The 15,212-nt window shown below is 39.4% G+C and overlaps 1 pseudogene; it reads right to left on the bottom strand.

Moving 5' to 3' along the window:
* Positions 1-2,895: 2,895 nt before the first annotated feature.
* Positions 2,896-13,347, bottom strand: LOC132097422 (membrane progestin receptor gamma-B-like; annotated as a pseudogene).
* Between the last annotated feature and the right edge of the window lie 1,865 nt (positions 13,348-15,212).

The following is a 15,212-nucleotide window of genomic DNA, read 5'->3' as shown; positions in this document are numbered from 1 at the left end:
GCCCCCGTCTTGCAGTCTGCAGACGTACACGCTTGAAACAATTGGTTCCATTAAAGGTGCACTAAGCGATTTTTGGAAAACGCTTTTGACCACTGTGTCGCACTGAGTCTCAAAACAAAGTCATAGCCAATCAGTAGTAAGGAGCGTGACTATTAATGATAGGGAGAAGAGAGCGCTCAGTGAGTGAACAGGATGGATATTATTTGATCGACTATAGCCAGAGATGGCAGTTAAAAAAGGGGGAAGGCTATTTTGGAGGTCCATTAAAAGGAAGGGTTACAATAGGCAAGCGGTAGGACTTGCGTAATTATTGAAGCAGCTTTTCCATGATTGAGTTGTTTCTTCTTGATAGGTGAGTTACATTGATTTTTGCTTTTTCACACAACTTTTCTATGTTGGTTTTCGCTTGAATAGGCCTATGCTGCGGTTGGCAGGCATAGCAGATTCCGCTATCGTCGCTGCCAGGGTTGTGTACGTTGTGTCCTGTTGGGGTATGGTATGTTTTGGTGCTTTCAAGTAGCAACTAGTAGCAGCTAGATTTTCTCTCACTAGATGCATAAGATTTCCTGACAAAATGTAAGAAATTACTGTCACAGATTTTTTTTTTATCATAATAATTTCACGTTTTATAGCAAGACCATAGACATTTCTAATGATTGATAGTTATAGGTTCCCTGCATGCTAATAGGTCACCCTGCAGTTTTCTGTAAAATACAATGATGTATGCTGGTGAGCGACTAACAGCTGATGCAGATCATGCATCAGTACTCTACTGCTATTCCTTCAGTTCCCAATGCTGATGTCCAGTGCTAAATTTTCTGCCAAATTTAAACCACTGAATTAGTGGAAGTAAATTTGTAAAGTAAAATAAAATAGACTGAAAATGCCTGCCGAATATTATACATCGTATTTTTAAACAGACCGAATATTTCGGAAGTGAACTGTGGAAGGTGAATATGAATTATTGAATTTTTAATTATGAAAATGTGTGTGAAATGTTTTGAATTGAAATATTGACAGCTTAAATAAACAACGATGAAAGCTCCACTGTATAATGTGTAGAACACATAAGAAGCGACAAATTTACAGTTTAATCATATTCTTTCAGTCCATATAGGCCTAACATTAGCAACAAACTATTTTTTTTTCAGATAATATTTTGGCAAATAATAGACTACATTGTGTATTAATTGATACTAGGAAATATATTGGAAGTAAAAGTTGTTCATTATGTCCCATTGATAAACAAATAATTCCAATACAATCGCCAACCTTCCTTCTGCCAGAACTAAATGTAATTTCGACAATATTTCAGGTTTGAGTAGAAGTGAATAGAATAGAAACTGACTATACATTGTTACACTTCATGTCTTAAATCCCTCAATCACTGTATTTTCTAACGTGTCCTGCTTCCACCAGGCTGTAGAGGGCAGTGTATATAGACTATCCGTGTAACCCCCAATTTCCACCAGATGCGTAACGGCTGCGTTACGGCTCCGGCACGGCGGCGGAGTCAATAGGTTTCCATTAAAGTCAATGAGTGTATTTCCACTGAATGCGTTACAGCTGCGTTCCGACTCCGGCGATCCGCAGCCCTCCGGAGCAGATACGCAGAGCTTCTATTTTTGCCGGATGCCGGAGCGCTCCGCAGCACTACAGAGCAGAGTACGCAGGACAGGAAGTCGAGTGACAAAACAGAACAGCCAGAAACAAAATAAAAGATCCGTTTAATTTTCAAAATAAAATACACCGCGCTCATATTTCCCTACACTACACCTTGAAAACGTCATAATGGGCGGAGACAGGCTTGTTGAAGTTTTAACCCCGTTGACACGATGGATGAAGAAATGAAAAGAGAAAAGAAAAGAGTTCTATCCTATACTCCTTCGGATGGAAAACTGTTCCTGGTTTGGTAGTTCTGTATAGAAACTACATATTGCGCGATCACACCAGAATTCGCGAGATTACATGGGGCATCGTGACGTCAGCTGTCAGTCATGACCGCAGCCATTCCGCAACAAATACGGACCTGGTGGGTATTGACGGACGACGGAACACCGAGCTGTCACGCAGCGGAGCCGTAACGCAGCCGTTACGCATCTGGTGGAAATTGGGGGTAAAGCTCTCTTGCCGTCATGCCGATGAAGGTAACTAAAGGTCTCAATAAGAAATAAAAACCAGGTCTAGGCTGAAAAAAAACATTTTATTATAAAGAATACTGCAAACAATAAATAGTTAAAATTTTGGTTGCATGACCAAGGTGTGACCTGATGTTATGAAAATATGTAATACCTCTCACATTCCTTTGTTGATAACACAGGAAAAATGTGGCGCTGAAAACTAATAAGTAGAATATACAAAAGCTGTCACCAGACTTTGGCACTGTGCACACATGTAATTGTGCATTTATTTTATACACAGTGCTAGTTGTGGAGCTGTTTGTCTGTACATAAAAGAAATAGCAGCACATGAGAATGAAATAGTGGAGTGTGTTTACATTGTAATTTTCAGACATTTGGTTATTATCTCGAGACATATTTTAAACCGATAAACCACCCAAAAATCTGCTGTAGATTTATTTAACCTTAGACCAGCCATGATGTAGCTGACTTTTTTTTCTTCGGTTGAACAGTAAAGAAGATTTTTAGCTGAAACCATGGTCCTTGGTGATTTAAAAAATGCAATGGCTACCATCACTTGAGAGTCAAAACCAAAAAAACTTATACAGACATCACAAAATTAATACTTCATCTTATGATGCAAAACAATCAGCTTGTGCAAGAAGCTGAACATTATTTAAAAAATGATTATATGTAATCCATAGCCTTAGGCTATCTGAAGAAAAAAGGTTGGATGGCTTAGAGGATGGCTTGGATGCTCAGAGGTGAGTAAATTAACAGCATATTTTCAGTTTTGAGTAAATTATCCTTATGACCAAATGTCTGAAAATTGAAAAGAAAATACTCTATTTCCTATTGTAGAAAAGTCATTCTAGTGCATTGGTTTATCCCAAATGGTCCTCTCATACAGTAGGCAACGTATGAAAGTGTCATTCAAAATTCAAGTGAAGTAGTTAATTCCAAACGCATACTCTAATATGTATTGTATGGAAATTGGACAGACAGAATTATCACCAATTCACGTCTATGTATTAAAGTATGTCAGTTATGTAAATTATGTTTCTGTATCTACATTTACATGATCAGGTTTGATACTGTAAACCCAATTGTTATGCGTCATTTATTTAATAAATGTGTTTCTACATCATAAATGACCACTTTGACACACCTTCCCACGGACTTACATTGTCCTAAGATTCAGTGCCTTTTTTATCTTCCCTGAGAAGCAGAATTCATGTGGTAACACATTCATTACTCTTTGCAATTTCAGGTTGCATAGTTTCAGTAAAATTACAAACCCATCTTGGGGGTTGTTTTTAATAATGTAATATCCCGTAAGAATGTCCTCTATATATATTTTTTTTTTTCATAATAACTTTAGTAACTTGTGCAAGACTGCAATTATTCTTTCAGAGACCCTCTGTCTCAAGAAGCTTTTAGTGCTTGCATTTCTTTCCTTCAGCCGATGTTGTGTGTTTCTGAGGAGCCGTACAGCAGAGGTAGACTATAAAGACATATGATCCCCAGACTGATGCAGACACAGACCAGAGCTGATCCAGCGGTGTTATTAAATGAGATAGGAGGAGCAGTGACCAGCAGCTGTGACTGTCTCAGCACCATGTCAGCTTCGATGGCCTTCATCTGGAAATGTGTCCCAATTATTGCACACACGTGAAACAGTTGATGGCTGTGGCCTGTAGGGGTCAGAAGAGAGCCATTCACTTGAGAGCAATGAATGAAGATTTCCTGTTTTAATTGTGGTTTCTGAATTTTTGATTCTGGACTTAATTTAACACCCATTATAATTCAGATACTGACTGTATTCTGAAAACCCACTGTAATGAACTAGTTTACACCCATAGGGTCTTCTTAGAAGAGATTGTGAAAATGCACAGCTAGAAACAGACACTATAAAATATTGAAAAAATATTTAATATCTATGTGAGTGGTCGTTACTTACCTATGTAATCAAAGCATCCAGGTGCCAGTCTCTCAGGCAAGTGTGTTGCAAACAGGAAGGCGGTAAGAAAAGCAAACAATGTATGGTGAAGATGAATGGAGTTTGCTTCATTATCAGTGCAACCCTCACCTACACACAGAAACAACTAGAAAGAGGCAACAGAAGAAAATTACAGGTCACTCCAACATTTTATTGTAATTTTTTTAAACCAATGCACTGCATTGGGTTTTCCAGGGAGGAAGAAAACTCTACTTTAACCTAGAAAAAATATTCTAAAATTTAAGAAATATGTTCCCATTAGTAAAAAAATAAAATAAAAAAATACAACAAGATAATTAGATAAAATAGTCATTTCCGATATAAAACACAGAATTATCAGCTTCATTACTTTGGAAATTAGGTTATTAAACCAATCAGATCTTTGTCTGAACAGCCTGGGTATTTGCGTTGAGTGTGCTGAAACTTACCCTGTAGAAGAGGGGAATGTTGTCAAACAGGTAAGGGTAGGCAAAGGCAAGAATTCGCAACACCTTACTCAGCCGTGGGCTCTGTCTCTCAGAGAATCTGACCGGTAGAGGAAGAAAGACATTTTTTATGTTCATTAATGAAAACATCAGTTTCAGTGCTGGTGGTGAGGTTTTGTAATTGTTAGAAGCAGTTAAGAGAGACTGATTTGTCAAAATCACAAAAACACACTCATTAAAAAAAATTATGTGGAAGTGTATGTGTTAATAATATTATAGAGTATTTTAATAGGTTAAAAGGAAGAAAACATTAGTGAGTGCCAGAGGATTCTGACACATTCTGGGTTTAAACTGTTACCTTTCATAGATGTCATGGTTATAGTGAAGGAACGGTAAACCAAGCCTTAAAGGGTTATGTCAAAATTATGTCATTAATAACTTACCCTCATGTTGTTCCAAACCCGTGAGACCTCCGTTTATCTTTGGAACACAGTTTAAGATATTTTAGATTTAGTCCGAGAGCTCTCAGTCCCTCCATTGAAGCTGTGTGTACGGTATACTGTCCATGTCCAGAAAGGTAAGAAAAACATCTTCAAAGTAGTCCATGTGACATCAGAGGGTCTGTTAGAATTTTTTGAAGCATCAAAAATACATTTTGGTCCAAAAATAGCAAAAACTCTTCCGTGTCTGTTGTAAGACAGTTCAAAACAAAGCAGTTTGTGATATCCGGTTCGTGAACGAATCACTCGATGTAACCAGATCTTTTTGAAACAGTTCACCAAGCGAACTGAATCTTTTTAAACGGTTCGCGTCTCCAATAGGCATTAATCCACAAATGACTTAAGCTGTTAACTTGTTTAATGTGGCTGACACTCCCTCTGAGTTCAAACAAACCAATATCCCGGAGTAATTAATTTACTCAAACAGTACACTGACTGAACTGCTGTGAACAGAGAACTGAAGATGAACACCGAGCTGAGCCAGATAACAAACAACAGACTGACTCGTTCACGACTCAAGAACCGTTTCTGTCAGACGTGTCCGATTCGAGAACCGAGGAGCTGATGATAGTGCGCATGTGTGATTCAGCGTGAAGCAGACTGACACACAGAGCGTCTGAACCGAACTGATTCTTTTGGTGATTGACTCTGAACTGATTCTGTGCTAATGTTATGAGCCCAGGTAAACCGAAGGCTTGCAATCATCGCCAATGACGCCATTACGTCGAGCGCAAAAGAAACGGTGAACCGTTTTCAGTCAGTGTACTGTTTGAGTGCATTAATTACTCTGGGATATTGGTTTGTTTGAACTCAGAGGGAGTGTCAGCCACGTTAAACAAGTTAACAGCTTAAGTCATTTGTGGATTAATGCGTGTTGGAGACGCGAACAGTTTAAAACGATTTAGTTCGATTTGGTGAACTGGTTCAAAAAGATCCGGTTACATCGAATGATTCGTTCGCGAACCGGATATGACAAACTTCTTTGTTTTGAACTGTCTTACAACAGACACGGAAGAGAAGACAATGCTGAATAAAGTTGTAGTTTTTGATATTTTTGGACCAAAATGTATTTTCGATGCTTCAAAAAATTCTAACTGACCCTCTGATGTCACATGGACTACTTTGATGATGTTTTTCTTACCTTTCTGGACATGGACAGTATACCGTACACACAGCTTCAATGGGGGGACTGAGAGCTCTCGGACTAAATCTAAAATATCTTAAACGGTGTTCCGAAGATAAACGGAGGTCTCACGGGTTTGGAACGACATGAGGGTGAGTCAATAATGACATCATTTTCATTTTTGGGTGAACTATCCCTTTAACAAAAAATGAGGAAAATGAAGATAATATTCAACTATAAAAATGCAATGTCATGTTCATAATAAACTTTGTATTTCACACAATTACTGTAGCACAGACTGAATTTATGTCTTTATTTAGGTTTACAACATTTCTTTCATGGTTCTGTTTCATGGTTTTCATGCTGAGGAGTTAGTGTGGTCGCTAACTTAACTGCATTTTTCAGTAGCATAAGCTATTTTCATAGTTAATTGATTTATTCTAGTAAATCAGTTCATCCCAATTGGTCCTCTCTCTCTCTCTCTCTCTCTCTCTCATATATAGGCTGCATCCCAATATGCACATTTCTCTACTATATAATATGTGAAATACATTAGCTATTTGAAAAGAGTCACATTAAATTCACAGTATTTGTAAAACAGTAGGGACAAAGTACCCAGTTGACTTGTTACAAGATTCTGAAGTATGCATCTGATGAACACATTAATATCCCATGAGGCAATGGGAGAGGATACGTGAATGGCAGTAAAGGAATGCAACCGATGCTGGTTACATAACCAGGACAACATGACAAATGTAGTATGTCCAGATATCATACTACACACATTCATACTATATATAGAACATAATTTTTTTTAAAGAAGTACCTACTCAGAGAGTATGTGGTTTCAGGTGTAGCCAGCATTGAAAATTGAAGCATTGCTGTGAATGGTTCGGACAACACATTTAAATGAACTATATTTATTCTCTGTAATAAAGCTACTGTTTTTGACTCAAGTAAATTATGTTCTGTATATTAGGGTGTTTTATATATTTAGCATAAATTTGCCTGTTCAAGTTTGATATGCAATAATGAACTGAGCTTGTTCCATATACTTAAATACTCACTCACCAGAACTACCGTATGTAACCCACATTTTTGCAACCTGCATTTGTGGTGTTAGTATGGTGGTGTGTTAGCAATAAAGACTATAGAATGAAATGGAGCCTTACCTCGAGTAGCAGGACAGGCTGGTTGAGAGGATGGTGTTTAGTACAGCTACAGGAATGTAGTATGCATGAAAAGTGCTGTTCACCCATGCATCAGGAAATACATATGCAGAGTAGCTGATCGCTGAACCTGCATCAACATGCAATCAGTCACATGAATATTTTTAAATGTATCTGTATATTTATTTGTGCATTCTCATTTTACCTGCACTGGCAGGTAAAAGTTCAGAATAATTAAGATTTTTAAATGTATTTGAAAGTCTCTTATGCTTACCAAGGATGCATTTATTTAATGAAAAAGTCAGCAAAACAGTAATATTGTAAAATATCATTAAAGTTCAAAATGTTTTCTTTTTCAATATATTTTTTAAATGCAATTTATGTTTCTGTACATTATACATGTCTTTATCAACTTTTGATCTATTTATATTGCTTTCTATCTATCTTTCTTTCTTTCTTTCTTTTTTTTTATTTAAATGTAAATTTAAATGTTAAATGTAATTTTTACAAAATATAAATATATATTCTCCATACTCAACATTATAATATTGTGATGCTAAATTCACTTGTATTATTTAAAATAATTGATTTTAGTTTTTAGTATTTTTTTTAAACTGTATTTATTTACACAAAACATACAACTTATTTTTTTGTTTACTAGTTATTGGCCAAAATAAATAAATAATGATCAGCTTATGTGTGTTGGACAGAATTCTATTACCAGTTCATCCCTATAAATAATGTACAGAATTGTGATACTGTCTGCTGTATGTGATGTGTAATGCAATCTGTATTTGAATTAATTGTGCAAGGATTCCATTGTGTCTGTTAAATATTGCAGTACAGAACTTTGAACCTTGAACTTTGTCTTTATGGCAAAAATAACAAGCCAAGAAACTGAGAGTGTTGAAGTGAATGTGCCTGTGTGTTCCTCCCTTACCGAGGCTGTACAGGCTGAGCGCTCCATAGTCAAAGAAGTAACAGATATGACGAGAGCAAGCAGACATGGTGCTGAAGGTGTGGGCACAGCTGGAGGCCAATGGATACACACAGCAGGAGAACAAGAAGACCAGTAGAGGCCATGTGTATGCATCATACAACGCATCCTCCATCAGCAACACTGTCATCAACTTCCATAGAAAATACCTGATGGAGAAAAAAAAAGATGAGACAATAACAGACAAGTTTTTCCTCTTATGACGGTTTACATTCTTTTCCACAGAAAGCCCAACAGGGCAATTTCTTGCATAGTTTATACATACAGTTGCTGACATTGGAAACTACAGAATCTATATCTAAGCAAGTGAATGTGTTTTGGAAATGAGAAAAAAAACAAGCAAAAAAAAAAAAATGTATTCAAATGTTTAACCTGCCCAGACTTGCTTGCAGAGTTTGTTACTATAGGAATGTATCTGACAGGACGACACAGAAACAAACAGAAGTACATGAACACACAAAGATCACACATATCAGTCTTATCAGTAAAGGTTTCTATAGGTCTAGTTTGATCTAAAAAGAGCACTGATAAGGCTGGTTTATATGCTGTACAGTACGTACAGTAAAGATTAGAATTAATACAGATGGTAGAGTTTCCAAAGACATCTTGCATTCAGGGTTCCCACCCCTACAGACCAGCTTTATATTAACTATAAAAACATTTAAATTCCCTGGTTTTGCTATATCTATAGCAACAAAACTAGTGCTAACAGTACAACAGAAGGGTAAAGACAAGAGTACCTGAAAACCCTGAGTAAAAGTACATATACCTAAGTTAAAATTGCTCCATTATAAGTTACAGCTCACCAATTCCTGAACAACTTGTGTAAAAGTCTTAAGAGTATCTGATTTTAACAGTATTTAAATACTTTACTGTAATGAATTAAACCTTGCTAATCATCGGGAAGGAGGAGGCGGGAACCGGCGGACAATCAAACAACATTTTAATAAAGCAAAATAAACACAAAACAGCGCACCAGCCCCTCACGGACGACTGGTGCGCGCAAATAAAAACCAAAACACAACTAAAAGCCCAGGCCTGGTCCTCTCTCGTCCTTCACTGTCGTCGCTCCAGTTTTATATCCTTCCATCTCCTCCGTGGGCCTCGAGACCGGCGGGTCGAACAGGTGTAGTTCATCTCCAATCACTCCACCGGCCTCGCTCCCATGTCCCTCGGCCCCGCCCCACTCGTCACATACCCCCATCGCCCCTCGCAGGCCGGGGGGTACTCCCTCCGGGGGGGACCGCTCATGGGGACCTGCGGGAACCTGGGGGTAGGACAGGCGAGGCGAGAGAAAAGGAGATCCGGTTCCCAGACGCAGCGCTGCTCGGCCCTCCACCAGCTGGGCGATCTCCTCCGCGGTGCCTGGCGGTGGCACTGGACGGCCCTTGGCGGACGGCACGACACTCCTCCGCCGCCCGGTGGACGGCGACGGCTCCTCCGGTTTTGGGCAGCCGGCAGGAGTCCCCCGTTCCCTTCTCCTCCCCGTTCCGGCGGATGGCAGCAGGCTCCGGCCACCTGGCGAACGGTGTCTACTCCTCCGCTCCCTCACGGAGGCAGCCGCCCCTCCCTATCGTGGGCGGTCGGCAGCCGCCCCTCCCTATCGTGGGCGGTCGGCAGCGAGCTCGCCCGTCCCCGGCAACTCGCTCCAGTCCACCGCCTCGAGCGTCCATGGCGGCATCCTCCTCACCTGCTCAGCGGCGAGGGATCTTCAGCAGCGCGTCCCTCCTTCTCCCAGGTTTCGACACCATTGTAATGAATTAAACCTTCATATTCGGAAGAAGGAGGCGGGAACCGGCGGACAATCAACATGAAACTTTAATTACAAAAATAAACACAAAACCGCGCACCAGCCCCTCACGGACGACTGGTGCGCTCAAATAAAAACCAAAACACAACTAAAAGCCCAGGCCTGGTCCTCTCTCGTCCTTCACTGTCGTCGCTCCAGTTTTATATCCTTCCATCTCCTCCGTGGGCCTCGAGACCGGTGGGTCGAACAGGTGTAGCTCATCTCCAATCACTCCACCGGTCTCGCTCCCATGTGCCTCGGCCCCGCCCCACTCGTCACATTTACTTATACTGAATATAGGCTCATAGATGCATTAGTCAAAGAAACATGCCGGTGAAAACAAGAAAGAGTTTATTTGTGAGGACAATCACGTTTATTTTCTAAAAAATAAATAAATATATATATATATATATATATATATATATATATATATATATATATATATATATATATTCTCAAAAAGGTCTCTTCAGTATAACAGATAAATAAAAGCCTTCTTCCACTGGATGTGCTGGTCTCGGCCTCAATGCCGTCTGCTGTCATGTCCTCATCTCACACCTGTGATTCACAACTACTCGCTAAGGAACTCGCATTCACATAAAGTAGTCTTGTTTACAAGTTTGGGTGAATAATACGCATTGATCAAATTAATTTAAAACTAATTAATTTTACTTGGTTGGAACAGCAGCTACGCTAATTATGTCTCTATTTGTTTCTCTGTTTTGCAAGTATTTACACAAGCTCCAGTCTGGATCCAGAACACCTGAGAAGAGATGATGCCGACCTCTCAGAGGACCTCAGATGATGCCAACCCTGAAACAACATACAGAACTAACAAACTGTGCTACTTACTATGCAATCACATAATAATTGCTGTTAATAGTGTTCATCATCTGGTTGACTACGTCTTGTATTAATTTTTCCGAAAATTCCTATCATATGCCCATAAACTGACAGTAACCATTTATAAGCTACTACTTAATATTGTAGAAACTTAGTTTGCAGTTAGTTTGCAATGATTTGTATTGGAAAAAGCGCTATACAAATAAACTTGAATAGAATTGAACTGAATAAGAGCAAAACCCACGAGATGTAGTCTGTAATTGCCGATATCACTTCTTTTGTAGCGGAAATAAACTGCTGCTGAAAAAACTTGCTGCCATGCAAAATGTAACATATAATTGCAACGCTCATTACAAATGTAGTGGAGTGAAGAGTGCAGATACTTATTCAAAAATGTATTGTAGTAATGTACAGACTAAAAGTTATAATAATTATGATATTATGATATAACTAATATCTTTGATACTCAGTAAACCTACAGAGTATCCAAAAAGTTCCTAAAGTACTGAAATTAAATACATTTACTCAAATATTTCACAACTCTGATTTCTGAGAGCATCTAAGATTTAGCAATGTGCCCTAAAAAACGTGACATTTAGAGTTGTCTTATTAAATCTAGTCTTTAAATCTCACAATTATGAGCTATGAATCTTGCTTACAAGTCTGATTTACTCTTGGTTGCTTTAGAGGGATCAGTGAGTTTAATAGAACCAAACACTAACACAGACTCAGGTCACAGATTCCAAGCTGTCCTATTGATTTACTGTCGGTTGACTGTATATTTAACCATTGTGTGGTATCAGAGGATGTGTTAGCTTTGAGATATGGCATACTTTAAATAGACATTATATGGAAAAATATGTAAAAAATATGTAAACATGTTTTTGCATTGAACTGTAAATTGACATTTATATGTAATGATTTAGAATATGCTTTTACATCCATAGAAAGAGAAAGATTCAAAGTGGTTTGAATCTTAATTGAAATATTAATAAAACAATATAATATTTGATAGTATAGGTTTATTGTAGCTTTATATTATAAAATAATGTAATATTTATTATTTAAAAAGTATGTTTCCATTTATTTCGTTCTTTTTTTTTCTTTTTTTTCTTTTTGTAAAGCACTGGTTAAAATGAGGTGGACTAAAACATAATGACTGGATGCATGAATGAGATTTAAAATGATCTCAGTTCAGTTCACAGACCTCAGATGGAAATTAAGTGATGCAATGACAAGTAGGCAATAATCTACAAAATTAACTCAGTTTAAGGCTTATGGTTGACCAATACAGCCAAAATTAAATTGCCATAAAAAAATACAAATAAATAAAACCATACAAGATCACGATAAAGCCAAATAGACTGGCAGAAGTTAATGAATCAATGGTGAGCGACTCCTCAACATCTTTAGGTCTGGAGAAAGCTCTGGTGAGAATCACACTAGGAGATCATTAACAGTGATCATCCAGTAAGGTTAACTCTTCTAGGAGCTGCTCAGCTGGGTTAAAGCTCGGTGAGGGATGTAACAATCCACTGGGGAGATATTCAAGTCTCAGCAAACCGTACACACACACTCAGTCTAAATACTGTTACCATGTAACCCAGGGCCATTGTGCTGTTAAAACTGTGTGAGTTCATATACAAGTGTGTGTGTTATAAGATAACAAATGCCATACTGAGAAAGTTGCAAAGACATGGAGATATGCATATAGAAAGAGAGAAAGCAAGCATGGGAGATAAAGGGTGACAGAGATTGCACAAATGAACGTGTTTCTCTGTACCAGGTTGGTAGAAAGTGTGTCCAGACATTGAGGGTCTCATTGGTGAGCTGAAAGAGACTCAACACACAGTCTGTGGCTGAACTACGAGGATGCCGATATCCAGAGATGATACTGTCCTCTTGAAATGCCTACCATGGGAAAAAATCACAAACCCCTCATTTAATGCTTAGCAGTTCTCACTACAGGAAAAAACGGAAAGGCAATAAAATAATGCAAAGCATTAATATGAAAAACACAATATGTTTGGGTACACACCTTCAGACAGTTTCACATCAGGTTTCACAGTAATAAGAGAGTAAAGCAAATAAAAATCAAGTGATTCTTTACTTCCTATCATCAGTTTATCTATACCAAGAACACCTTAAACTTATACAACTAGTTAAAAGCACACAATATCTGTTTGTTGTGGTAATTTTGTGTTTGTTAAATGAGTGAACTTACTTTGGGCACTTGGTGGACAGTGAAGACACGCTGTAGTTTGATGAGGCTGAACATGATGCCTTGATGAACGGACCTCAGTGGCTGACTCAAAAAAAAAAAAGAGAGGCTAAACATACATCAACACACCGGCAGGTACAGAGAGACACTCTTCCACTCCACCTGATCAGAGACCAGCTCGGTTAGCCCTGCCCTTTTCATCACACCTATAGACATCATCCTCAACCGTAAAGACACACCTGACCTGATACACACACACCCGACAACCGGCTAGGTGAGAACGCTCACAGGAGCGATTCATAAGCACATAGTTTCAGACATCAAAGAGTTTCACTCCAAACATGGCTGCACACAAAAATTTGTAGACAGGTTGCCATATATATACTACTGTTCATAGATATGGGGTCAGTAAGAGGTTCCCACAAAAAAAGTTAAGCAATACAACTGTTTTTAACACTGATAATAATAAGAGATGCTTCCTGAGCACCAAATCAGCACATTAGAATGATTTCTGAAGGATAATGTGAAACTGAAGAGTTGCTGCAGCTATTCAATTTTGGAATAAATAACATTTTAAAATATATTAAACTAACACTATTTCACTGTTTTAATGTATTTTTTGATTAAATAAATGCAGCCTGGATGATCATGCAGCTGCTTAAAAAAAAAAAATTCTGAATGGTAGTGTGTGTCTATAAAATCAATTAAATGACAAATAAAAAATGTTTAAGAATTATGTAAACAAAGATTGTTTGAACGCATTTGCCCTTTCAGAGAGTTGTAAACTCAAGCTCAGGTGTAACTGCCTGTCTTAAGCATGCATACTAGCGCATAAAAAATTAATAAATAACGGATTATGACATTTGAAACAAGTACATCTACACAGAAAACGTCTCCGGTTACGACTGTAACCCTTGTTCCCCCGAGAAGGGGAACGAGAACTGCGTCGAACGACACTTTGGGGGAAGCCCCTCAGCGTAGCGCCTCTGAAGTATGAATGAAACTGAGCCAATCTTTATTGGTGTTGCGTCATGACGTAATGTGTGACGGCATACGCGGAAGCTATAAAAAGGACACCGGCACACAACAGAGATAGCTTATGTGATGAAGGAAGCGCTCCCAGGCAGGGGGAGGTGTGGCGACGAGACGCAGTTCTCTTTCCCCTTCTCGGGGAACAAGGGTTACAGTCATAACCCGAGACGTTCCCCTTCGAGGGAACATCGAACTGCGTCGAACGACACTTTGGGGGAACGAGTACCCACTATGCCACAACGAGCCCTGCCTGTCCTAGTGTGAAGCTGCACACAGGCACACTTAGGACGAGAGCACAAGGGTGCCAGGAGTCGATGGAATGTCCAGGCTGTAAAATCTAATAAAAGTGTGAGGGGTGGCCCATCCTGCTGCATTGCAGACCTCCTGGATGGGGGCCCCTGAGATGAGGGCTCTAGAGGACGCCATGCCTCTAGTAGAATGAGCCCTCACGGCCAGAGGTGAAGGCAAATTGCGCACCTGGTAGGCCATAGATATAGCTTGGACAATCCAGTTGCTAATGGTCTGTTTGGAAGCAGGAAGCCCCTTCTTAGGCGACCCGAAACAGACTAATAACTGGTCTGACTTCCGCCATGAGGAGGACCTCTGGATATATATTTTAAAAGCTCTGACAGGGCAGAGCAAGTGAAGTCTCTCCTCATCCACCGTCACGTGAGGTGGAGGATGAAAAGCCTGCAGAACCGTAGGCCGTGCCACATTAGACGGCACCTTGGGCAAATAGCCTGGCTTAGGAAGTAGGATGGCCCTGATGTCGCCTGGAGCAAACTCCAGGCACCCATGAGATATAGAGAGCGCCTGGAGATCTCCTACCTTCCTCAGAGAAGTAATGGCCAACAAGAAAGCCACCTTAAGGGAAAGGTCCTTGGCCTCAGCCGACTCCAGCGGTTCGAAGGGGGCCTCAACCAACCCTCCGAGAACCACCGCCAGATCCCAAGTGGGAACCCTGGTACGAGCCGCAGGTCTCATCCTCCAAGCC

Source organism: Carassius carassius, chromosome 2 (assembly GCF_963082965.1).
Source record: "Carassius carassius chromosome 2, fCarCar2.1, whole genome shotgun sequence".
Lineage (NCBI taxonomy): Eukaryota > Metazoa > Chordata > Actinopteri > Cypriniformes > Cyprinidae > Carassius > Carassius carassius.
This window is presented reverse-complemented; position numbering and strand designations above follow the sequence as displayed.